Genomic DNA, 27674 nt, shown 5'->3' on the forward strand with positions numbered 1-27674 from the left:
GATAAATGATCCCAATTCCACCACCACGGTTCTTCGGCCGAGGGGTGTGGATGATTTTAAAGCCTGGGGGGCAAGCCAAACCCAGTTCAACTAGGCAGTCCTCCCTAGTCCACGTTTCGGTTAAAAACAGGACATCCAGCCCTGAGGAGTCAATCAAGAAGGCAATCTCAGTATGGTGCTTGCAGAGCGATCGACCGTTGAGCAGCCCACACAACAGAGATTGGGGCGAAGATAGATCAATGGCCCTCTGTGTCAGGGGTGCCTGGGACGGTCTTAGTTCCAACAAATCCGTCCGGGAATAGACCAAGCGGGATAAGTGCGGATAACCAGAGGTAGCGGCCCTAGGCGCGCCCGTTGCGCGAACGGGCGCAAACGGGCTTACCTCTGGCGCACCTCCGGCGCGCCTACGACGCGCCCGCTGCGCGTGACCGCTGCGCGCTTGGTCTTCCATCCTAATGAGGTATTCGGCCGAGCGGAAGTCCGCCTCCGGCGTCCCTTGCCTTCAGCAAGATGGCGCCCGGAGTGCTCCTCGCCTTCCCCCCAACCCAAGATGACGGCGGACCCGCTAGCCTAACTATATCCCGCCAAGTGCGGGTGAAAAAACCATTTAAATGTGGGTGAGCCTGAGCTGGATCCCGGCCTAACAATGCGCCCCTAAATGGTAAGGAATAGCAGCACGGTCAATGGAGCCCTTTAGTGGCTCTGAAGCGTAATGCCAGCAGCGCTGATAATATTAAAAGCAACACAGTTAAAAAACGCCACAGCAGTTACAAGCGCGCTGGTGCAAGATCTGACCTGCGCAGCGGTCTGGCAGCCTTAATAAGCTTACCAAAATGCGGAAGTCCGCCTCCGGCGTCCCTTGCCTTCAGCAAGATGGCGCCCGGAGTGCTCCTCGCCTTCCCCCCAACCCAAGATGGCGGCGGACCCGCTAGCCTAACTATATCCCGCCAAGTGCGGGTGAAAAAACCATTTAAATGCGGGTGAGCCTGAGCTGGATCCCGGCCTAACAATGCGCCCCTAAACGGTAAGGAATAGCAGCACGGTCAATGGAGCCCTTTAGTGGCTCTGAAGCATAATGCCAGCAGCGCTGATAATATTAGTCAAGCTAGCCGGGCTGAAGAGAGGTGTTACCTCGAAACCGGTCCGGTCCTCGGATGCTTGATTCCGTTCTGGGAAGGACATGGCTTTTGTAGTTCGGACTGGACTGTTCCCATGGGGCAACAGGGTCAGAGCTGATTTGCATATCGCCATTGTCTAACCCAGGGTGGTGTGGAGTGCAAAAAAACGATGGATTTGGGCCCAGATCTTTTGACTGGGGGAGTGTGTGACATTGATCCACATTCACTCCATCACTTGTTGTTTTTGCAATTGCCGCCCTAAGTGCGCTGGGGATGCCCAGACGTGAGTCCCAGGCACTCCACACCACTTGGAGTCAAGCTAGCCGGGCTGAAGAGAGGTGTTACCTCGAAACCGGTCCGGTCCTCGGATGCTTGATTCCGTTCTGGGAAGGACATGGCTTTTGTAGTTCGGACTGGACTGTTCCCATGGGGCAACAGGGTCTGAGCTGATTTGCATATCGCCATTGTCTAACCCAGGGTGGTGTGGAGTGCAAAAAAACTATGGAATTGGGCCCAGATCTTTTGACTGGGGGAGTGTGTAACATTGATCCACATTCAGTCCATCACTTTTTGTTTTTGCAATTGCCGCCCTAAGTGCGCTGGGGATGCCCAGACGTGGGTCCCAGGCACTCCACACCACTTGGAGTCAAGCTAGCCGGGCTGAAGAGAGGTGTTACCTCGAAACCGGTCCGGTCCTCGGATGCTTGATTCCGTTCTGGGAAGGACATGGCTTTTGTAGTTCGGACTGGACTGTTCCCATGGGGCAACAGGGTCAGAGCTGATTTGCATATCGCCATTGTCTAACCCAGGGTGGTGTGGAGTGCAAAAAAACGATGGAATTGGGCCCAGATCTTTTGACTGGGGGAGTGTGTGACATTGATCCACATTCAGTCCATCACTTGTTGTTTTTGCAATTGCCGCCCTAAGTGCGCTGGGGATGCCCAGACGTGGGTCCCAGGCACTCCACACCACTTGGAGTCAAGCTAGCCGGGCTGAAGAGAGGTGTTACCTCGAAACCGGTCCGGTCCTCGGATGCTTGATTCCGTTCTGGGAAGGACATGGCTTTTGTAGTTCGGACTGGACTGTTCCCATGGGGCAACAGGGTCAGAGCTGATTTGCATATCGCCATTGTCTAACCCAGGGTGGTGTGGAGTGCAAAAAAACGATGGAATTGGGCCCAGATCTTTTGACTGGGGGAGTGTGTGACATTGATCCACATTCAGTCCATCACTTGTTGTTTTTGCAATTGCCGCCCTAAGTGCGCTGGGGATGCCCAGACGTGGGTCCCAGGCACTCCACACCACTTGGAGTCAAGCTAGCCGGGCTGAAGAGAGGTGTTACCTCGAAACCGGTCCGGTCCTCGGATGCTTGATTCCGTTCTGGGAAGGACATGGCTTTTGTAGTTCGGACTGGACTGTTCCCATGGGGCAACAGGGTCAGAGCTGATTTGCATATCGCCATTGTCTAACCCAGGGTGGTGTGGAGTGCAAAAAAACGATGGAATTGGGCCCAGATCTTTTGACTGGGGGAGTGTGTGACATTGATCCACATTCAGTCCATCACTTGTTGTTTTTGCAATTGCCGCCCTAAGTGCGCTGGGGATGCCCAGACGTGGGTCCCAGGCACTCCACACCACTTGGAGTCAAGCTAGCCGGGCTGAAGAGAGGTGTTACCTCGAAACCGGTCCGGTCCTCGGATGCTTGATTCCGTTCTGGGAAGGACATGGCTTTTGTAGTTCGGACTGGACTGTTCCCATGGGGCAACAGGGTCAGAGCTGATTTGCATATCGCCATTGTCTAACCCAGGGTGGTGTGGAGTGCAAAAAAACGATGGATTTGGGCCCAGATCTTTTGACTGGGGGAGTGTGTGACATTGATCCACATTCAGTCCATCACTTGTTGTTTTTGATAATATTAAAAGCAACACAGTTAAAAAACGCCACAGCAGTTACAAGCGCGCTGGTGCAAGATGTTATTCTAAAGCACGTATTCGTTAATCAATTACATCATCTACTTCCCCCAAAATATAGACCACTGATAGACTCCGTTTTTGCAGAATCATTTAAATATGGCTGAAATACTTTGCTTTACTAACTACTCTACATCAGTTCCCTTGTTTTGGTTTGATAATTTATTCTTTGAAACGTGATGATCTTTCAGGTGAAATGTGGCATTAGAGTGTTGAGAAAAAAATCTAACTTTGTTTTTATAATTTCAACTTTTCTTAGGATTTTTACCTAGGCTGTACACTTCAATTCTGTTAAATACTTCAAATTTATTGTTTGTGCTGTAGTGCTTAATTTAAGCAAGTGATTACAGGCATGACCCACTAGTACTCATTTTTGGGCACCTGCACTTTTTTTCCCTCAACAGGCTTTGATCCAGAGCAAAAGAGAGAAAAATACAAAGAAAAGAAAGAAAGAAGTCAAAAATTAAAAAACAGTCACAAAATGAGAACGAAGGGATGAAAAGGAAACTGAAAGATTGAGATAAAGAGAACTATAGTGTCTGTTGGTTGATTTAAGTGGGATGAGGTTTAATCAAGACCAAGCAGCCTTGCTATACAGCACGCCAACCTTCAATATCGCCGGCCTCTGGCTGCTGAGCAAAACTGTGCGCCGCATTGCATATTCTTTTGTAAATTAACCACTGGTGTGTTGTATGATATTACTAGTTTAAATGGTTTAAAAATAAGAATCATTGTTATATATAACTAGCACATGGAGCAACCTAGATTTAGTTATTGATAATTTCAGTAGAATCCCAAGTGATTGAAAGAAACATACGAGAGCACAAAATCACCACTTGAAAAAACCTTGCAGTTTTACACTTACATATAGGTCCAATATTACTAAGATTTTGAGAAAGGGTTGCACCACTAATGTGGAACAGCCACAACATAAAATCTATTATGGGATTTGCCATGCAAATCAAGTTTTATGTGGCTTTAGCTTGGGATTTTATCCCAAAAGTAATGCAAAACAGAGCATACCTTCCGTCAAGAAGGCAGCAGGGATGTGGAATTCCTATAGCCGACGCTGAGGACATATTGTTTGGGGTCAAGGGCAACAAGTTTTCATGTGTAATTATGTCCTTGGGACAAGTAGGTGCAACCTCCTGCAGCAGAAACCCTGCGGCTGCCAGTTTGCAGTACCACATTATGGATCAGGGAAAAGCACTGTCTGCAGTTAAGGTAATATGTTTGTCCAGTACCACATTATGGATCAGGAAAGGCACTGTCTGCAGTTAAGGTAATACTTTTGTCCATGTTTTAATGCTGTTCAAACTTGTATTTATGGTTCATTAATTGAAATCCCTTATTATTAGGGTGAGCTCTCAAAGTAAATGTTGTAAGCTCTGACTGCACTACTGACAGTGGTTCCAATATAAAATCTGTACACCCATTTTCACAGTTTTGCAATATGAGGATATGTATAATGCTCCCAGAATGCTCTCTGATTTGATGCAAATATTTGCAGAAGCTTGAAAACAAGATTGATGATTCTTTGCTTTCAAAATAAAATGTTCATAAAAAAATGAAAGGAAAAAAAACATTTTGCTAAACTACTGTAACATTTCAGGTACCATTTCTTTGCAGCATCATTTAGTAACATGTGTTGATGCATGGTAGTATTCTACTATTTCCCAAATAAATTCATAATGGAAAATCAGTGTAACCAGTTTATATAAGATTATACGAAACATAAAAGTACAAGCATTTGCAAAGCCAGTAGATCTGAAATTGGTGGTCAGCTTTGTAGTTTTGTCAATGTGTGAACTGTGTTGGTATGGTTTTAGTAAAACCTTATTGGTGTGGGGGCTGCCGATCCCTCACCATTACAACAAACATTGGCAAACAGCAAAAATAGTTTTTGGTCTCAAAAAGCACACACTGTCACAGTAGTTACTGTCACTGAACAAGACTACATTGTGTGCCGATATGCTTCTTTTGAAAGAGCAGAATGCTGTCACTCACAGTGAAGCCAGTCGATCCAGCGAGAGAGAGAGAGAGAGAGAGAGAGACAGATTTGTAATAATCATAAAAGGTCATGGTCAATGCCCAATTATTAAAGAAAGTCCCAAAAGTGCACCCATGGTGAATGTCCTTGCATTTAGTGCAGATATACAGCTTTCGTGAGTTCCCAAGAATTTACTGAAGTTTACTGAATTTACTGTTTACAGGTAGCCAGGTTGATCGCTCGACCTCAGCAGCTGCAGAGGATTCCCTACAATGCCAAGTACAAAAGGAGTAAACAGATGGAGAGCAGATAACCGCCTGATGTCAGCGGGTCAGGTTCATGTGATTAGCTCAGGGTGCTCCCACATACTAGGTATATAGAGTTGGAGGTCAAGTAAAGTACCCCTGAAGAGAAAGGATAACTCCACGGGCACTCTCAGCTCAAAGCGGGATCTAAGTGAAAAGGCGGGACAGTGAAAGCATTTGTTGTGAGAATTTGAATTTGCAGAGGCGATGCTCACTGCAAACAGAGCAGGGTTGGTAATGTAATTAAAGCATTCATCTGGAGAAAGTGCTTACCTCAATTTCAGTATATTCAGTCTCCTTCAATTTGGAAGACTTCTCATAGAGCTCATGTGTACACAGCAGGAAGAGGGGCCGCTGATCACATCATGGGTTCCAGGGGCTAGTAGGAAGCCATCACAGGAGCAGATAGGCCATGTCGGGACCAGCAGTAAGAAGATGAGTGCACTTGGAACTGACTGAACAAGGTGGGGTTAGCCAAAGGTGAGTGGAGTGCTGTTGTCACTTATCTTTGCTTGCAGCAGTTCAGAAGCAAGCAGGGCACATCAGGACCTGTGGTGGGGAGAAGAGTACACTTAGAGCTGGCAGTGGACTAGCGGCATGGAGTGCTATTGTCACATCTCTCTTTGTTGTGGCAATCCCTGGGTCATATGTGCCTCTCGCCAGAGACTAGTGAAGTGGGGGATGGCTGAATTGCCAAGAACGAGAGGAGAGCGGGCAGTCTGCAGGGCATTCACAATACCTGTATAATTCAAGCGACTGGAGACTTCATTCTTTTGTTTTCAAGAAACTATATTGCAAATGGGGTGCATTACAAATTGATCTGTTATCTTTAAGACTCAATTCTTACCTGCCAAAATCTTTCAGCTGGAGATCGTAACCCTTAGCGCTAGCATTGGATGCTTTTCTCCAAGATTGGTCTCAGGGAATGAATTATGCTTTTCCTCATGATTAACAGAGTTCTATCTCAGGTAAGGCGTCAGAAGGCTTTGCTAGTTCTAGTATTTCCTCTTAGGCAATCCTAAGTGTCATACCCTCCTAGAACTCACAGTGGATTTTCCAATGAGACTTCCTTCCTTTCCCAATATACTGTTAGATCCAGAAGGATATATGCACAATTTTATAAAAGACAATATTCTAACCCTTAGGCCTGGAAAGTAACAGGCCATCCCGACCTAATCCAGACATTTCGTCAGAAGCTGCAGACTATGTCAGCAAATGCTGGGCTCCAGGTACCGCCAAATCCTACAAATCAGCTTGTTCTCTTTGGTCAAGCTGGTGTGTGGGAAAATCTATTGATCCCTTTCAGCAGATGTAACCTTAATAGTGAATTTCTCAGCTGCACAAGCCTCTGGAGGTAAACCTATCGTACAGTTAATCTATACCGTTTAACAATGTTATTATGTTTAATTTCTATTAAACGTCTTTCAGATGTCAGAGTTTTTTATATTTCTTCATATTATTTCAACCCCAAAGGTGGTTTGTTTGATATAAGAAAACGCACAAAAACAAACTTTATCGTGTTGTATCCTTATTTTCCAGCTCAACCTAAATTATGTTTGATAGTTTGTAAGCAAAAGGCTATCTATCTCAGAACCTCCCTGAACACTCAACTACTTATATCTGTTAGATATGTCTTCTCCCACACTGGCAAGGTGGGTTAGAAGGGTTATGTGCATTGTTGGGATTGACACCGCTTTTTTGGTGCTCAATCTTCCGGGGGTCCATGGCTTCCAAGGTCTTTTGGGCATGTTCCCAATTAGAGGACATTTTGAGATCAGCAAATTGGTCAACTCTTTTTGTACCTATTATTATAAACCTGTGTGCATACAGCTTCTTCTATTGTGATAAACATGCTTTGAACAAGCATAATAGGAGTCTCAGGTCTTGCCATAAAATGTAGATTTTCCTAGTATTCATGAAGGAAAGTCTTAATTTTATTAAAGACACGGAGGCCAGTACTATACCACAACAATTTTGTAATAACCATGTTTTACCGCCTTTGTAGTGTCCGCTTCTACAATTTCATCAGCAACAAAAGGCATCTTTGAATTTCTGCAGGATCATCAAGTCACTGGCGTCTCTTCAGAGTATACAATACTTTTGAATCTGAATATTCTTCCTCCATAGTTTTTGATATCTCTCCATATTATTTCAACCCCAAAGGTGGTTTGTTTGATATAAGAAACTGCACAAAAACAAACTTGGCCGTGTTTTTTCCTTATATTCCAGCTCAACCTAAATTATGTTTCATAGTTTGTAAGTAAAAGGCTATGTATCTCAGAACGTCCTCGGACACTCAACTACTTATATCTGTTAGAAAACCTTACATCCAGTGTCTTCTCGCACTCTGGCCAGGTGGGTTAGATGAGTTATGTGTATTGCTGGGATTGACACCCATTTTTTGGTGCCCATTCTTCCAGGGGTCCCATGGCTTCCAAGGTCTTTTGAGCAGGTTCCCAATTAGAGGACATTTTGAGAGCAGCAAATAAGTCAAATCTTTTCATACCTATTATTATAAACCTGTGTGCATACAGCTTCTTCTATTGTGACAAACATGCTTTGACCAAGCATAATAGGAGTCTCGGGTCTTGCTATAAAATGTTTATTCTCCTAGTTTTTATGAAGGAAAGTCTTAATTTTATTAAACAATAAAAAGGAGAGATTCCCTTGAGCAAAGGTACAATTTATAAAGCTTTATGGGCAAAAACAATTCCAAGATTCACATATAAGAAAAAAGACCACAGTTTATTGATCATACAGTAATTAAAAGAGTGGACAATAAGAACCACTTGACACAGATTTAAAACAATTTAAACCATAAAAAACCTAAAACAACTGACATTCAATGTTGACCAGCAAGATTGATACGTGAAGACAGAAAACAGTAAGACATAAAACTTGTACAGTACTAAACGTATATCCAAGCTCTATTTCTGACACCAATGTTATCTACACAACAATACAGTGTATCCACAGGGATATCCGAGTCAAGGATTATACTGGAGAATGCGTCGACGCGTTTCGGTGGTTTCTCACAATTCTATCCACCTTTGTCAAGACTAAAAAGTGATATCTGTCGTAGTTCAGGGGTCAATATAATCTCCCTAAAGGATGGATACACAATAAATTAGAGTGGATACATCATGATTCTAAGTTATTGCAATTTTTTGACAAAGTTTTCCTACAGTTAAGAAGGTAACAATACAAAAATAATTACAGAATTATTTACATAAATCAAAACCTTCCTAATACATTACAATTAATAGCACAATTCTTTTTACAGTTGCATGTTGCAATCTAAAAACAATCTGATATAGCCTATGTACCGAATACCTTTACAAACAATCACAATACATTTTCTAATATGCTAAAACACTCATTTCGGATATATGTACTTCTATGTATGTGGGAGCTGACTAGTCCGCTAATTACCCTTTACTTATCATTATTAAAGGCCTGGATTGGCTTATAGATCTGTATGTTTTTTTCATTTTTGTGGACCTCTAAAAAAGCGGGGACTATTACGTTTCCCTCCTCTTAATTCTTCCTTTTCCTAACAAATGAAACAAACAGCATCTAGTTGTTGTTAGTTGGCGTTAAGAGTTGCTGTTTATATTTGACAGAGATTATGACCTACATCTCATGTTTTGTTGATTACCAAATTAGATTCTTCTATAGCGGTCGTTTTCTTTGTTGTTATATAATTACCTTTAAATCCACTTTTGGATGTTGTCAGATTTCCATTATTTTAAAATATGGTATAGGCCACGAAGTGTTGGCTTCATATATCCGTTTTAATATTGCATCTCTTTATCGAGCTACAGGTAGAGGTCCTATAAGTCAAAACAGTAATGGGCAGTTAGGAGGAGGCAAGTAGTTAGGGGAAAGGGCACTGATCATGATTTTGTGATTGCAACGTATCGTACTACCTCATCTAACTTTATAAGAAGACTGGCATACCTGTTATTAGAGCGCTAAACACGAGCAGTAATCGTATCCAATAGTTAAGCCTCATAGATCGCTTTTCTTTCCATTTAAAAAGGAACCAGGGGCGCTTACGTCATGTCCTTGCGGTAGAAACGATTGTTTCACTAGAAATTAAGACAAAAATGCAAGCGGGGCCGTCAGAGATAAAGCGTTTTGGTTTTAAGGCTTGCTTTCTGCATTCCCCATGTTTCCATGTCTGCTTACCTGAGAAACCGTAAAGGACTGCCTGCTTCTCTGGTTTTGTGGCGTTCACCAGGAAGTGCTAGGCGCCTTGTTTAAATACCGTGTCTGGCACATCATTGGTCCACTAAAGAGCCAATCAAAGGATTGTATTTGGATTTCGAATATTTGCATGCAAGGGCTTGTAATGCCGGGATCCCATTGGCCCGGGTTCTAGGGTTGTGATTGGTCTACTTACTTGGAGTGTTTGTGTAGGGCAACCACACTTCCGCAATTACTTAAAGTAGTAGAGTTGTAATAATTCAGGGATTTAGGGGATATGGAGCCCGCAGACGAAGTATGTTTTAACAAAGATTTATTCGCTACCGATTTTCTTATTGCCTTTAGGGCCGAAGGGGCGGGCTGACACACTTCCTGATATTATGAGAAAAAGGGTCATTTAATAAGGACAATTTGTGGATTTTTTTTTTAAAAAAAACATGAATCCTGATAGGTGAAGTACATATATAAAGACATGAGGAATTATATGCCTCCACTTTGGTAATTGCTTGAGGCTAGAGAATGGAGAACTTAACAGAGTATACATGTCTCCTAATTCAGACAAAAATGGGTTGGGCTATATACATTTTGTCCAGTCCTCTCTAGTGTTTAAGCCTTTAAGAATAGTATCTAAAAAACAAAAGAACCATTGTTCCCGAGTTTTTCTTAATTTGTCGATGTCACCACCTCGTCTGGTGGTTCTGATCTTCTCCAAGATGTACCACCGTATGTCATCGCAAGAATGATTTTGCTGTCTAAAATGCTCTGTCAATGGCGCATTGCATTTGTTTGTGCGAATGGCCGATTTGTGCTCTAACACTCTGAGTCTGAGTTCCCTGCTGGTTTCCCCCACATAACCCAGGTTGCAGGGGCAGACCAGCAGGTATACGACATTCTGACTCCTACAGTTGTTAAATGTTTTGGAAGTCAGGGTTTTTCCATTGAATTCAAGGCTCGTGCCTACGATACAGTGAGGGCAGACAGAGCAGGTTCCACATTTGTGGTTACCTGATGCCCGGGTTCCTGTCAGAGTGCGTTGAGTTTCCGCAGGTGGCCTATAGGTGTGTACCAGACAATTACGGAGTGTTTTGTTTCTCCGGAATGAGAACAGTGGTTTGTTAAGTTTGTTATCAGTATTGAAATTGAGTATACACCAGTTTCTTTAGACTATATTTTTAATCTGGTTACTCAAATGCGAAAATTGGGTCACAAATACTATTCTATCTAAACTGTTTTTATTTCGAGTTTTATTCTGGTCTAATAAGCTGTCGCGGTCATAAAACCTTGCCCGTTTAAAGGAGTGTTTAATTAGTTTATGAGGATATCCTCTCTCCTTAAGTTTTTTCTTCATATTATCTGATTGTCTGTAAAAATCTTCCAAATTGGAACAATTTCGCCTCAATCTTAAAAATTCACCAAAGGGCACATTGTCCCTTTGTGCCTTTGGATGATTACTGGAATAGTGTAAAAGTGAGTTTTTGTCAGTTGGTTTGTTAAAAAGCTCAACCTTTAGACTGCCCTCCTCATCTTTAATCACAATGTCCAGGAATTCTACACTGGTATTGCTATGATGTCCTGTGAACTTTAGATTGGGATCGCCAAGGTTAAGCCATTCCACAAAACAGAGTAAATCCTCACTGGCACCGCACCAGATGAAAATGATATCATCGATGTAGCGGTGCCAGCAAGAAACATTTTCAAAAAAAGATGCGGCCTCATTAAATATATGTTTTGATTCAAAATCACCCACATATAGGCAGGCCAGGCTGGGGGCACATCTGGCCCCCATACTGGTCCCCTTGATCTGGAGATATAGGTCATCCTTAAAGAGGAAAACATTTCTTTTCAGGATTAAGTGGATACAAGACATAATAAAAGTATCTTCACCTCCATGCAGATCTTCTTTTTCTAGTATAGAGGATATCACCTCCAAGGTGTTGTTTTGGGGGATGTTCGTGTAGAGGGCTTCAATATCGAGGGGGACCAGAAACTGGGTCACCCTATTGAACCCTCTGCCCTCAAATACCGAAATTGCATGGGAGGTATCTTTAAGGTAAGATCTTTGGTTTTTCACAATCGGCTGTAGAAAGAAATCTACATACCGGCTAAGGGGCTCTAATATAGACCCTATTCCACTAATTATAGGTCTCATGGGTGGATCAGTAAGATTTTTATGGATTTTTGGGAGTCCATACATAGCAGGGGTGACTGGATGTTGATTAAGTAAAAACTTGTATTCATTTTCACTGATGGCACCCCTGTCTCTCCCTTCGCTCAAAAGGTGGGCTACTTTATTTTTTAGTTTACTAAGTTCTTGAAATCTAGATTTTACATAATGTTCCTTGACACTAAGGAGTTCTCTCATTTTGTTATCGTATTTATCGGTATCGAACACAACTACTCCCCCGCCCTTATCGGCGGGTTTGATCGTTAATTCCTCACTATTCTGCATCTTATTTAGGGCATCTCTCTGTGCTTTCGAAAAATTGTTGTTACATGTAACTTTTTTAGAGAGTAGGTTCTTAACTTCTACCTCCACTACTCTTTCGAACACCTCGACGTTTTTGTCTACTTGCTGGATGCTGGGAAAGAAAGTAGATTTGGGTTTGAGCCCTGTAACGCTGGGAGGGGGATTATAATTGCGATTTTCAAAGAAGCGATTAAGTCGAATCTTCCTAAAGAATGCTTTAAGATCGCTTTCGATGTAAAACATGGAAGGTGCATTGGTAGGGGCGAAGCTAAAACCTTTTTGTAACACTGTTTGTTCTATGTTACTCAGGGTCCTTGTTGATAGGTTGATTATGGGGAATTCCCCTACCTCCAATATTGAGTGCTCCTCGTCGCTATATACTCCCTGGAACTGTTTTGAGGTTGTTGCTTCCTCAGATATTCCGGGCGATTGTATCCCCTGGAATTCCTGTATCCGCGGTTCGGGCGCCTGTCTAAAAAAGGCTCCCGTTCGTAGTTGGAGCCAGCCCTATTTTCCTGTGGTCTATCAAGTTCATCTTCGCCACTTGACCCTGAAGATTCAGAGAAAGTTATCCGTTTGTTATTGTTTCTGGAGTAGACTGGTCTCTGCGGATTTGGTTTTTCCCACCGGGGTTCATTCTTATTAGAGTAATAATCTTTGTGGGTGTAAGGATACACACCTTCTGTAGTATATTTTTCTACATCCTTTTTAAATTTCCTGAGTTTTTTATTAAATAGGTAATCCCAATATCCATCTGCATCAAAATTGATTTCCTCCAGTTTCTTTTTTGCATCTTCCAGGGCAGGAGATTGTTTGAGAACCACCTCTAGTTTGTCTATCTCCTCTTTTTCTAACTCAATTATCTCCTGGGCTGTTTCAATAATTAAAATAAGCCAATCTCGGCTACACCGGTTGGCGATCAGCGTCCAGGTTTCCACAAACTTGGGGTGTTCAACAAACAGTCCAGGTTCATTCCAAACCTGTAACTCTATGGGAATAACCCCCTCTTTTAGATAATTTATCAGGAATTCGGCATGCAACTCTGTTCTGATGAGTTTCTTTTTCAAATTTAAGATTTTAATCAATTGTTCGTGGCTCGTGTTATGGAGTCCTTTAGAACCCCCAATTTTGGAGTCCAGGTTCATCAGCCTGGTATACTTGTCTTCTGAGAACCCAAATGTTTTAAATTTTTCCATAATTGGTCACACGTATGGTTCACCAAATTTAGGGTGCCCTTAAGTAAGAGTCACAGGAGAACGAACTCCTCTCCAACCAAAGGGTTGTGCAATAATAGGTAGAAAATATGAGAGGTACCCCTTAACAAAAATCAAGGGAAGTAGGGTTAACCAACCAATAAAAAGGAGAGATTCCCTTGAGCAAAGGTACAACTTATAAAGCTTTATGGGCAAAACAATTCCAAGATTCACATATAAGAAAAAAGACCACAGTTTATTGATCATACAGTAATTAAAAGAGTGGACAATAAGAACCACTTGACACAGATTTAAAACAATTTAAACCATAAAAAACCTAAAACAACTGACATTCAATGTTGACCAGCAAGATTGATACGTGAAGACAGAAAACAGTAAGACATAAAACTTGTACAGTACTAAACGTATATCCAAGCTCTATTTCTGACACCAATGTTATGTATACAAAAACAAGAAAAGAGAGGTCAGATCAAACACTTGATCAGTCTAAGCGTAAACTACAGACCACGCGCAGAATTAAACAACGCATCTGCGAACATCGGAGCAACGTCCGATGTAAAAAACTAACTACCAAGCTGAGCCGCCATTTTTTGGACAGCAACCACACTACCAATGACATGAGGTGGACGGTAATCGAGGAAGTGAAGGGCACAACGAACATCACTAGTAGACTTTTTGAAAAGGAGCAACGTTGGGTGTATCGTCTGGGCACCCATGTCAATGGGCTCAACGATGACATTCCGTGGAGCTCAGTATTGTCTTGATAAGAATATTCCCTATACATCAACCTCAACCAACGGGTTTTGTTTGCATATTTGTATTTAGCCATCATGATTCACTCCATGGACTATCTGTGCACCCACAGATTAGTCCCTGCCTATAGAGTTTTTTTCCCTATGTACAAAGTATTGCCTCTAACATAGATGTATCCATTTTCATATATGCAGCAAGATTGTTAGCTAGTGCATGCACTACGGATGTAAATGGTTTTTCATACACTAAGGCTCTGATGTGCAGCCTACTGTATAAGAATGTTTCTGTGAATTGAGGTACATCTTGAAAGTTATGTGCATTGTAGTAATAATTCGCATATAATGCACTACGTGCTGTTAGGCATTATAATTGACAATTAGCGCTACTACGCGACCGGTCCTCCAGGACCTAGCCGACTGCCCAGCCACGAACTGTCATACGAGTTCCAAGCCTCGCTTTGAGCGAGACGTAGCAAGCGTGGGTGGGCGTGTGCGTCTCTAGCCTCTCTTTCGGCCTGACACGCCCTCCCGGAAACAGGGCGCACACGCGACCGCTGTGCTTAAAAACAAGTCCACCGGCCCCGGTTGTCTATCTTCGGGGTCCGGTTTGGAGGTCATGATTAGGTTGATCAGCGGGTCGGAAGCGCTGAGGGCGTGAGTTACGATGACACACATACTGCTACGCCGTCTGGCACCAGAGCTAAGTACTTGTTTGGGCGTCGCCATAATACCATATGTATATATATTTTCTGTCTGTCCTCAGGATGTGCCAGGTCGCTCCGATCCCCTCCCGAGACCCATGGTGCGAGTAGCGCCCCTTTTGAAAGTGAGATACGAACCTTTTATTACCTACTTGAAGGGGCACAGACCTTTTAGGTCCATTGATCCCTTCATAAGGAGTACACGCAATTGCGTTTTTAAATCCCCCATTTTTAATCGTTTTTCTTGTAAATAGCACTTTTCTAGCACAGCACTTCCCAGAGATATCTGCTATCATCCTTAGGGGCTATCTGGATGGTGCATAAAATCTAGGTTTATCTTGGGATTCACCACTTGAGTCACACTTCATGGAGCACTGTGACTAGCCAGGAAGGCTTATACTAACATTGGTTTTTGTTTGTCTTCTGTCTGTCTATGTGTTTTCCTTATTTTACAGGTGCAGTTACACTCCAAAATTACGGAGTATTTTTGGAATTGAGTATTTTTACTCTTCCACAATTTTTATGCACTTTTTTCACAATTTTTCACTTTCACGTCCCCAGGTTAGGGTGGGTGATTAGAGAGCCCATACCGCCGGGGTATAGTCCTGATGAATGCCACGGTAATATACCACCCTTATGGCTGAAACATGTTGACTGTAATGAACTGAGTATATTCTGTATTTCACCAACCTTGAACCTTGGCATATAAATACAGACACGTAATACTCTTTATTTTTGTGCCTCAGGGATCATTTATTAAATATTTTTTTCGATACCCTTGCTTTAGGCATTTTTAAAAATTTCACTGTAACTAAGAGCACGCCCTCCACACACAAAAAAACCTGCTCCGCAGTCTTTCTGGCGTCGTAGCACACCACAGAGGCATTCGGCCTCTGTCGGTGGGGCCCGATGATGAAGCATGACACTGACTAGGTCAGTGTGTGAGGGCTTTCTTGATCATCCAAATCGGATGTGAGAATCTAATCTTGTGTTGACTCCCTGAATTGTGGTCTGTAGTTTACGCTTAGACTGATCAAGTGTTTGATCTGACCTCTCTTTTCTTGTTTTTGTATGACTAACCGGGGACTAAGAGAGTGCCTCATTCTCCCTACCTCTCCTATTGTTATTGAGTACCAATGTTATGTACACAACAATACGGTGTATCCACAGGGATATCCGAGTCAAGGATTATACTGGAGAATGCGTCGACGCGTTTCGGTGGTTTCTCACAATTCTATCCACCTTTGTCAAGACTAAAAAGTGATATCTGTCGTAGTTCAGGGGTCAATATAATCTCCCTAAAGGATGGATACACAATAAATTAGAGTGGATACATCATGATTCTAAATTATTGCAATTTTTTGACAAAGTTTTCCTACAGTTAAGAAGGTAACAATACAAAAATAATTACAGAATTAATTACATAAATCAAAACCTTCCTAATACATTACAATTAATAGCACAATTCTTTTTACAGTTGCATGTTGCAATCTAAAAACAATCTGATATAGCCTATGTACCGAATACCTTTACAAACAATCACAATACATTTTCTAATATGCTAAAACACTCATTTCGGATATATGTACTTCTATGTATGTGGGAGCTGACTAGTCCGCTAATTACCCTTTACTTATCATTATTAAAGGCCTGGATTGGCTTATAGATCTGTATGTTTTTTTCATTTTTGTGGACCTCTAAAAAAGCGGGGACTATTACGTTTCCCTCCTCTTAATTCTTCCTTTTCCTAACAAATGAAACAAACAGCATCTAGTTGTTGTTAGTTGGCGTTAAGAGTTGCTGTTTATATTTGACAGAGATTATGACCTACATCTCATGTTTTGTTGATTACCAAATTAGATTCTTCTATAGCGGTCGTTTTCTTTGTTGTTATATAATTACCTTTAAATCCACTTTTGGATGTTGTCAGATTTCCATTATTTTAAAATATGGTATAGGCCACGAAGTGTTGGCTTCATATATCCGTTTTAATATTGCATCTCTTTATCGAGCTACAGGTAGAGGTCCTATAAGTCAAAACAGTAATGGGCAGTTAGGAGGAGGCAAGTAGTTAGGGGAAAGGGCACTGATCATGATTTTGTGATTGCAACGTATCGTACTACCTCATCTAACTTTATAAGAAGACTGGCATACCTGTTATTAGAGCGCTAAACACGAGCAGTAATCGTATCCAATAGTTAAGCCTCATAGACTGCTTTTCTTTCCATTTAAAAAGGAACCAGGGGCGCTTACATCATGTCCTTGCGGTAGAAACTATTGTTTCACTAGAAATTAAGACAAAAATGCAAGCGGGGCCGTCAGAGATAAAGCGTTTTGGTTTTAAGGCTTGCTTTCTGCATTCCCCATGTTTCCATGTCTGCTTACCTGAGAAACCGTAAAGGACTGCCTGCTTCTCTGGTTTTGTGGCGTTCACCAGGAAGTGCTAGGCGCCTTGTTTAAATACCGTGTCTGGCGCATCATTGGTCCACTAAAGAGCCAATCAAAGGATTGTATTTGGATTTTGAATATTTGCATGCAAGGGCTTGTAATGCCGGGATCCCATTGGCCCGGGTTCTAGGCTTGTGATTGGTCTACTTACTTGGAGTGTTTGTGTAGGGCAACCACACTTCCGCAATTACTTAAAGTAGTAGAGTTGTAATAATTCAGGGATTTAGGGGATATGGAGCCCGCAGACGAAGTATGTTTTAACAAAGATTTATTCGCTACCGATTTTCTTATTGCCTTTAGGGCCGAAGGGGCGGGCTGACACACTTCCTGATATTATGAGAAAAAGGGTCATTTAATAAGGACAATTTGTGGATTTTTTTTTTTAAAAAAACATGAATCCTGATAGGTGAAGTACATATATAAAGACATGAGGAATTATATGCCTCCACTTTGGTAATTGCTTGAGGCTAGAGAATGGAGAACTTAACAGAGTATACATGTCTCCTAATTCAGACAAAAATGGGTTGGGCTATATACATTTTGTCCAGTCCTCTCTAGTGTTTAAGCCTTTAAGAATAGTATCTAAAAAACAAAAGAACCATTGTTCCCGAGTTTTTCTTAATTTGTCGATGTCACCACCTCGTCTGGTGGTTCTGATCTTCTCCAAGATGTACCACCGTATGTCATCGCAAGAATGATTTTGCTGTCTAAAATGCTCTGTCAATGGCGCATTGCATTTGTTTGTGCGAATGGCCGATTTGTGCTCTAACACTCTGAGTCTGAGTTCCCTGCTGGTTTCCCCCACATAACCCAGGTTGCAGGGGCAGACCAGCAGGTATACGACATTCTGACTCCTACAGTTGTTAAATGTTTTGGAAGTCAGGGTTTTTCCATTGAATTCAAGGCTCGTGCCTACGATACAGTGAGGGCAGACAGAGCAGGTTCCACATTTGTGGTTACCTGATGCCCGGGTTCCTGTCAGAGTGCGTTGAGTTTCCGCAGGTGGCCTATAGGTGTGTACCAGACAATTACGGAGTGTTTTGTTTCTCCGGAATGAGAACAGTGGTTTGTTAAGTTTGTTATCAGTATTGAAATTGAGTATACACCAGTTTCTTTAGACTATATTTTTAATCTGGTTACTCAAATGCGAAAATTGGGTCACAAATACTATTCTATCTAAACTGTTTTTATTTCGAGTTTTATTCTGGTCTAATAAGCTGTCGCGGTCATAAAACCTTGCCCGTTTAAAGGAGTGTTTAATTAGTTTATGAGGATATCCTCTCTCCTTAAGTTTTTTCTTCATATTATCTGATTGTCTGTAAAAATCTTCCAAATTGGAACAATTTCGCCTCAATCTTAGAAATTCACCAAAGGGCACATTGTCCCTTTGTGCCTTTGGATGATTACTGGAATAGTGTAAAAGTGAGTTTTTGTCAGTTGGTTTGTTAAAAAGCTCAACCTTTAGACTGCCCTCCTCATCTTTAATCACAATGTCCAGGAATTCTACACTGGTATTGCTATGATGTCCTGTGAACTTTAGATTGGGATCGCCAAGGTTAAGCCATTCCACAAAACAGAGTAAATCCTCACTGGCACCGCACCAGATGAAAATGATATCATCGATGTAGCGGTGCCAGCAAGAAACATTTTCAAAAAAAGGTGCGGCCTCATTAAATATATGTTTTGATTCAAAATCACCCACATATAGGCAGGCCAGGCTGGGGACACATCTGGCCCCCATACTGGTCCCCTTGATCTGGAGATATAGGTCATCCTTAAAGAGGAAAAAATTTCTTTTCAGGATTAAGTGGATACAAGACATAATAAAAGTATCTTCACCTCCATGCAGATCTTCTTTTTCTAGTATAGAGGATATCACCTCCAAGGTGTTGTTTTGGGGGATGTTCGTGTAGAGGGCTTCAATATCGAGGGGGACCAGAAACTGGGTCACCCTATTGAACCCTCTGCCCTCAAATACCGAAATTGCATGGGAGGTATCTTTAAGGTAAGATCTTTGGTTTTTCACAATCGGCTGTAGAAAGAAATCTACATACCGGCTAAGGGGCTCTAATATAGACCCTATTCCACTAATTATAGGTCTCATGGGTGGATCAGTAAGATTTTTATGGATTTTTGGGAGTCCATACATAGCAGGGGTGACTGGATGTTGATTAAGTAAAAACTTGTATTCATTTTCACTGATGGCACCCCTGTCTCTCCCTTCGCTCAAAAGGTGGGCTACTTTATTTTTTAGTTTACTAAGTTCTTGAAATCTAGATTTTACATAATGTTCCTTGACACTAAGGAGTTCTCTCATTTTGTTATCGTATTTATCGGTATCGAACACAACTACTCCCCCGCCCTTATCGGCGGGTTTGATCGTTAATTCCTCACTATTCTGCATCTTATTTAGGGCATCTCTCTGTGCTTTCGAAAAATTGTTGTTACATGTAACTTTTTTAGAGAGTAGGTTCTTAACTTCTACCTCCACTACTCTTTCGAACACCTCGACGTTTTTGTCTACTTGCTGGATGCTGGGAAAGAAAGTAGATTTGGGTTTGAGCCCTGTAACGCTGGGAGGGGGATTATAATTGCGATTTTCAAAGAAGCGATTAAGTCGAATCTTCCTAAAGAATGCTTTAAGATCGCTTTCGATGTAAAACATGGAAGGTGCATTGGTAGGGGCGAAGCTAAAACCTTTTTGTAACACTGTTTGTTCTATGTTACTCAGGGTCCTTGTTGATAGGTTGATTATGGGGAATTCCCCTACCTCCAATATTGAGTGCTCCTCGTCGCTATATACTCCCTGGAACTGTTTTGAGGTTGTTGCTTCCTCAGATATTCCGGGCGATTGTATCCCCTGGAATTCCTGTATCCGCGGTTCGGGCGCCTGTCTAAAAAAGGCTCCCGTTCGTAGTTGGAGCCAGCCCTATTTTCCTGTGGTCTATCAAGTTCATCTTCGCCACTTGACCCTGAAGATTCAGAGAAAGTTATCCGTTTGTTATTGTTTCTGGAGTAGACTGGTCTCTGCGGATTTGGTTTTTCCCACCGGGGTTCATTCTTATTAGAGTAATAATCTTTGTGGGTGTAAGGATACACACCTTCTGTAGTATATTTTTCTACATCCTTTTTAAATTTCCTGAGTTTTTTATTAAATAGGTAATCCCAATATCCATCTGCATCAAAATTGATTTCCTCCAGTTTCTTTTTTGCATCTTCCAGGGCAGGAGATTGTTTGAGAGCCACCTCTAGTTTGTCTATCTCCTCTTATTCTAACTCAATTATCTCCTGGGCTGTTTCAATAATTAAAATAAGCCAATCTCGGCTACACCGGTTGGCGATCAGCGTCCAGGTTTCCACAAACTTGGGGTGTTCAACAAACAGTCCAGGTTCATTCCAAACCTGTAACTCTATGGGAATAACCCCCTCTTTTAGATAATTTATCAGGAATTCGGCATGCAACTCTGTTCTGATGAGTTTCTTTTTCAAATGTAAGATTTTAATCAATTGTTCGTGGCTCGTGTTATGGAGTCCTTTAGAACCCCCAATTTTGGGGTCCAGGTTCATCAGCCTGGTATACTTGTCTTCTGAGAACCCAAATGTTTTCAATTTTTCCATAATTGGTCACACGTATGGTTCACCAAATTTAGGGTGCCCTTAAGTAAGAGTCACAGGAGAACGAACTCCTCTCCAACCAAAGGGTTGTGCAATAATAGGTAGAAAATATGAGAGGTACTCCTTAACAAAAATCAAGGGAAGTAGGGTTAACCAACCAATAAAAAGGAGAGATTCCCTTGAGCAAAGGTACAACTTATAAAGCTTTATGGGCAAAACAATTCCAAGATTCACATATATGAAAAAAGACCACAGTTTATTGATCATACAGTAATTAAAAGAGTGGACAATAAGAACCACTTGACACAGATTTAAAACAATTTAAACCATAAAAAACCTAAAACAACTGACATTCAATGTTGACCAGCAAGATTGATACGTGAAGACAGAAAACAGTAAGACATAAAACTTGTACAGTATTAAACGTATATCCAAGCTCTATTTCTGACACCAATGTTATGTACACAACAATACAGTGTATCCACAGGGATATCCTAGTCAAGGATTATACTGGAGAATGCGTCAACGCGTTTCGGTGGTTTCTCACAATTCTATCCACCTTTGTCAAGACTAAAAAGTGATATCTGTCGTAGTTCAGGGGTCAATATAATCTCCCTAAAGGATGGATACACAATAAATTAGAGTGGATACATCCTGATTCTAAATTATTGCAATTTTTTGACAAAGGTTTCCTACAGTTAAGAAGGTAACAATACAAAAATAATTACAGAATTAATTACATAAATCAAAACCATTACAATTAATAGCACAATTCTTTTTACAGTTGCATGTTGCAATCTAAAAACAATCCGATATAGCCTATGTACCGAATACCTTTGCAAACAATCACAATACATTTTCTAATATGCTAAAACACTCATTTCGGATATATGCACTTCTATGTATGTGGGAGCTGACTAGTCTGCTAATTACCCTTTACTTATCATTATTAAAGGCCTGGATTGGCTTATAGATCTGTATGTTTTTTTCATTTTTGTGGACCTCTAAAAAAGCGGGGACTATTACGTTTCCCTCCTCTTAAATTTTCCTTTTCCTAACAAATGAAACAAACAGCATCTAGTTGTTGTTAGTTGGCGTTAAGAGTTGCTGTTTATATTTGACAGAGATTATGACCTACATCTCATGTTTTGTTGATTACCAAATTAGATTCTTCTATAGCGGTTGTTTTCTTTGTTGTTATATAATTACCTTTAAATCCACTTTTGGATGTTGTCAGATTTCCATTATTTTAAAATATGGTATAGGCCACGAAGTGTTGGCTTTATATATCCGTTTTAATATTGCATCTCTTTATCGAGCTACAGGTAGAGGTCCTATAAGTCAAAACAGTAAAGACATGGAGGCGAGTGCTATCCCACCACAGTTTGGTAATAACCATGTTTTACCGCCTTTGTAGTGTCCACGTCTACAATTTCATCAGCAACAAAAGGCATCTTTGAGTTTCTGCAGGATCATCAAGTCACTGGCATCTCATCAGAGTCTATGATCCTTTTAAATCTGAATATTCTTCCTACAAAATTTTCTTTATAAAGCAGCTTTATAGACCTATTTAAAGACATGTTTACTTTTTTATTTGAAGTTGCTATTGTGTTTCTCATTTTATCTATGTTTCATAATTCTCATTGACTTCTCACTCAAGAAAAGAGGTCTGTTCACAGTCGAGATATGTACTATAGGAGTTCCATGCCCTGGATTGGTAGTGAACATTTCTTTTGAGTTTATTGTCCTAAGCCTGATGGGATATGTAGTTTTAAGATTCTTGACTGCTGCTATTGAGAATAAAGCAACTTAAGAGAAGCATAATACTTGTCTTTGTGACTTTAATGAAAGTAAGACTTTCCTTCACAAATACTAGGAAAATCTACATTATTTGGTACACTTAGGGGAAAGGATGTGCCATTATGGCCAGAGTTGCCACCTTTGCAATAAGGAAACCAGGTTCGAGTTTAGCTGTCATCTCAACATCTGTGATTCTAAGCAAACCGCTTAATCTCCTTATGCCTAAAACCAAATTAATTTGCCATTCTGTAATGTTTACTTCTGTCAGGCTACATTTGGGCTATGTTATGGTGATATTTTGGCTGCATTCTGGCTCCTTAGTTCTCTGGTAGCCATTTTGGGAGAACTTTTTGTATGAAGCTCCATTATTCCCTCATTTACTGCAGTATCCTGAGAAGAAAATGCTTTCAGTTTTCCACTACAATTTCATCAAGATGGTGTTCAGATGTGACACACTTTTGCCATAAATTCAGAATGTTTGCACACTCGTTTTTTATTAGAACAATATAGTAAAGCTGTTGATCAGCAGGGAGTTAACTGAAAGTCTGCTGCTGGTGTTGAAAGTCCATGTTTCAGGTCCATGTCCGAATGTTTTAATGAAGAGGAAGATATTTAAGAAGTCCTTTTAAGTGTGCCCTAATTGAACTTTCTACAGCACTTACCATAATTTCTATGGAAAAATAAAACCCTTTTTGTGTTCCTTTCTAAATTAAATGTTTTAAGTTTAATCAGTTTGACTCAATCAAGATGGCTGAAGGACTGCCACACTTTTGCCATAAGTAAGATTGTCAGCTCTCTAGCTGTTCTTTAGAACACTCTGGGAGGCTGCAATAGAACACAGGGGAATCAACTGCCAGGCTGCTGCAGTTGGAAGTACATGTTTTACTAAGAATATCAGACTTTATTCTCACTTGTCTGAGAGAGAGATAGTGTAAGTTTACTGTACTGAAAATATGGTCTAATTTTAGCTTCTGGAGCTCCTTCCATTACCTCTATGAGACAATCATGAAGGAAAACAGTTTTCTCTCAAAAATGATATGATTGGGGGCGTGGCTAGCTACAGGCCAAAATGGCAGCAGCATAGTGGAGCTCTGTAGCTAAAGAGCCGTCTCCAGTGAAATCCGTCCACTAATCCGACTCATCGCAGTGTCATTACTGCACCATCGGAATCTCCTACACCTCCGGTGCACAGGGAACTGCCTAGATTCCCTGGGCGGCTGACACCCGTGGAGCGGCACCGTGATCGATATAGAGGCCTGGTTTGGCGCCGAAAGCCGGGGACTCCAGTAGAACTCTGCGGGACCCGGGACCAGAGGCGGAGACCGGCGCCGACCGCGAAAAGGTACATCCGACGGCGCCGCTTCTCACACCGCTGTCGGAGCTGCACTGACACAGCTTTCCCTCACCACCGCCAAGCAGATCCACCGGTGCCAGCGGCGGGTTAACAGCGCAGTGGTCGATATTGCAAGAGAGACGCCCGACCAGTACGGGCGCGAAGTGAGGGGGCGGACGGGACTCGGCGGCGAGCGGCATTACAGGTGCAGAAGAAAGGAGAAGAACGCTGCTGCGCTCCACAACTCACGGGGGGGCACACCTTGAGGCTCACTTGCACTGCCAAAATTGGGCATTAACTGCAGTGCAACCAACTGGGCGCCGTAAATAAATAAATAAATAAAGGAAGGTGCTCTTCGCCGCCTCTAATGCTGCAGGGACCTTGGCGAGGCCACCATTGCAGACAAGGTGAGCGGCACAGGGGCGCACAATCGGCAAATCCCCCCTCGCACCCCCAACTCAACACCACTTCAACTGGTGGGCGGGTTAACAGCGCAGTGGTCGATATTGGAAGAGAGACGCCCGACCAGTACGGGCGCGAAGTGCGGGGGCGGACGGGACTCGGCGGCGAGCGGCATTACAGGTGCAGAAGAAAGGAGAAGAACGCTGCTGCGCTCCACAACTCACGGGGGGCACACCTTGAGGCTCACTTGCACTGCCATTAAGAAAATTGGGCATTAACTGCAGTGCAACCAACTGGGCGCCGTAAATAAATAAATACCTAAAGGAAGGTGCACTTCGCCGCCTCTAACGCTGCAGGGACTTTGGCGAGGCCGCCATTACAGACAAGGTGAGCGGCACAGGGGCGCAAAATCGGCAAATCCACCTCGCACCCCCAACTCAACACCACTTCAACTGGTGGGCAATCGACATACCTACTACACGAACTACTTCCCTCTCAACTGCCTATATCCTGGGACATCCGCCATGGCTGTCAGAGTTTGACTACCAAAAAGATCCGCCAGACAACACCACAACAAAAGGGGACCCACAGCGCTCGCCGCCCCAAAATGGGGGAACGCAAAATGACACAGACAAGGTCACCCTACTGGACGTAATGTCCACGCTGAAGGCGATGCACTCATCGATGGGCACGATATCGACAGACGTCTCCTTGATAAGGGCGGACCTCGCAAAGATGTCGGACCGACTCGTGGAAGTAGAAAAGACGACCACCGGACTGGTAAAGGACACGTCAGAGCTCCAGCGAAGAGTCTTACAGTTGGAAGACGACAACGCCACGCTGAAATCTAAACTGGACGACCAGGAGAGCCGCTCAAGATGCAATAACATACGCCTGGTCGGTGTGCCGGAGACGGAAGGTGGCCATGCCCTGGACCTCTACGTTGAGGATCTAATCAAAAATCGGCTCCAACCCAAGGGACTATCGAACTTTTTCTCCATTGAGCGAGCCCACAGAGTACCCGGAGGAAAAGCAAAACCAGGGGCACCACCCCGTCCCATCCTCATGAGAGTATTCAACTTCAGAGACCGGGACGCCATTTTACAAACAGCACGCGCACGCCCGCCGATACGAATCGACAACGCAGAAATTAACTTCTACCCTGACTACACGGCCGCGGTGGCTCAACAACGACGGGGCTTCACGGACGTAAAAAAGGAACTAAGAGCACGTGAATTCAAATATTCTATGCTTTTCCCAGCAAAACTGCACGTCGAATCAGAAGGGAAGACATGGTTCTTTGAGTCGCCGCGAGACGCCCGTGACTGGCTGGCGGGATGGAGACCTGCTAAAGGACCCAGGAATCGTGGCCCACAGCGCGGCAGCGGCAACGGAAGCCCGCGGATCGCCGAAGAGACGGAATAACCGAGAAGCACACGCAACAGTACCGGAGGACTCTTCCAGGCACTAACCGGGCGGCACTACATTTCTCACTGGCACACCTGAGATCACCCCCGGTTAAGATGACAGAGACGCTCCAATGGCGACCTGATGGGAAATCATTTATCCTCGGAAGAAAGGGGCCAGCCGTGGTAAGAAACTGACCATAGAACTAAGGGCCCGTGCAGGTAAGACATTCTGATCTGGACAGGCACTGCATGGTATTGTCGAAGAAGAGACTCGGCAGCAGACGCAGAAGTCTCACCCCCACGAACTATAACTATAACTATAAGTTGGGACTTTAAGCACTCTGCTCAGTTGGGGAGGTGGAGGGTTCTTTTTCCACCGGGCAGGGAGGCAGGGCGGGGGGTAAGGGATTTACACATTTTATGTTTGACTTGTTCATGTTCTTTGTTACTGGCTTTGATAACTCACGCATGCATACATGCAACACGGGCTCATACTCGTCTCTGTGCACCCAGACACATCACCTGGACCATGGCACGCTCCAGGGAGAGGCCGGCCGCTACGACTACACGCCACATCCACCTCATAGACCGACCCCCTAGCAACCCACAGCACTTGTCAGATAATGTCTGGTTGACGATCTCGACTCGTGCGCGGCACTCAGCACCGCGATTACAACACTACGACACACGCCATGACGGACAATGCTACACCGGGACCTGATCACCCAGGAAACAAACTGCTCTCCCCACCACTGACGATTATTTCCTGGAATGTGAATGGATTGGGCATAAAATTAAAAGGGGTCTGGTACTACAGTACTTAAAACGTAAGGCACCAACGATGGCCCTGCTACAAGAAACACATTTGACAGGCATTGCGTCTAAGGCACTAAACAGGTGGGGCTTCAAAATGGTCGCACATGCGGACTTCTCATCGGGCTCACGCGGAGTAGGCATACTGGTCAACAAAAGCGCCCCGCTGATAGTCAGGAACACACGGACAGACGACCAGGGGCGGTGTGCTGCAGTTACGTGCCAATGGGAGGGACGGACCTATAATGTAATATCAGTATATATTCCCCCAACACTCCACCAAGGGGCCCCCCAGGACCTAGGGAAATTCCTACTCGAGCTCCCAGAAGGGGACATGGTTGTGGGAGGGGACTTGAACGCCGTACTCAACACGGCGATAGATCGCCAACCTCCGCGACCCTCAGCGAGACCCAACCAACTATTTAGAGACTTTCAGGACGCAATGGGGCTGGTGGACATATGGAGACTGCAACACCCACGTGACCGTCACTACACATTCCGGTCGGGAGCACATAATAGCCTCTCCCGCATAGACTACATATTCACATTACCAATACCTCCTGAACGAGTCACGGCGATAGAACACCTACCGAGGGGAATATCGGACCACTCACCGGTGTCCCTCACCTACACCGCACACCCCACGAGGTGACAAAGAATATACCCCATCTACCCGGGCTACTTAAAAAACCACAAAATCTCGAAAGCATTGGACACTGCGACCACACACTAATTTGATGAAAATCATGCATCAGTAGACTCTCCTTCGATCCTATGGGAGGCGTTCAAGACAGTCATTAGGGGGCAGGCCATCTCTGCCATAACTAGCCATAAAAAGGACCGAAGGCAAACGATAGAAGCGCTAGAATCAACAGTCCTGGCAGCAGAAATAGCACATGCAACCAACCCCACAGATGATACGGCACACACGCTCACTATGGCATCGAGCGAGTACAAAACCTATGCAGAGCAAATGGCCAAAAACAGACACACAGATACACTACACAGGATCTATGCACTGGGCGACAAGACAGGGAAAATGTTAGCGTGGCTTGAAAGGAAAGAAAGAACGGACAGATGGATAGCACGGCTAACCTTACCAGATGGCACGCACACTTCGTCCCCCCAAC

Source organism: Lissotriton helveticus, chromosome 10 (assembly GCF_964261635.1).
Source record: "Lissotriton helveticus chromosome 10, aLisHel1.1, whole genome shotgun sequence".
NCBI lineage: Eukaryota > Metazoa > Chordata > Amphibia > Caudata > Salamandridae > Lissotriton > Lissotriton helveticus.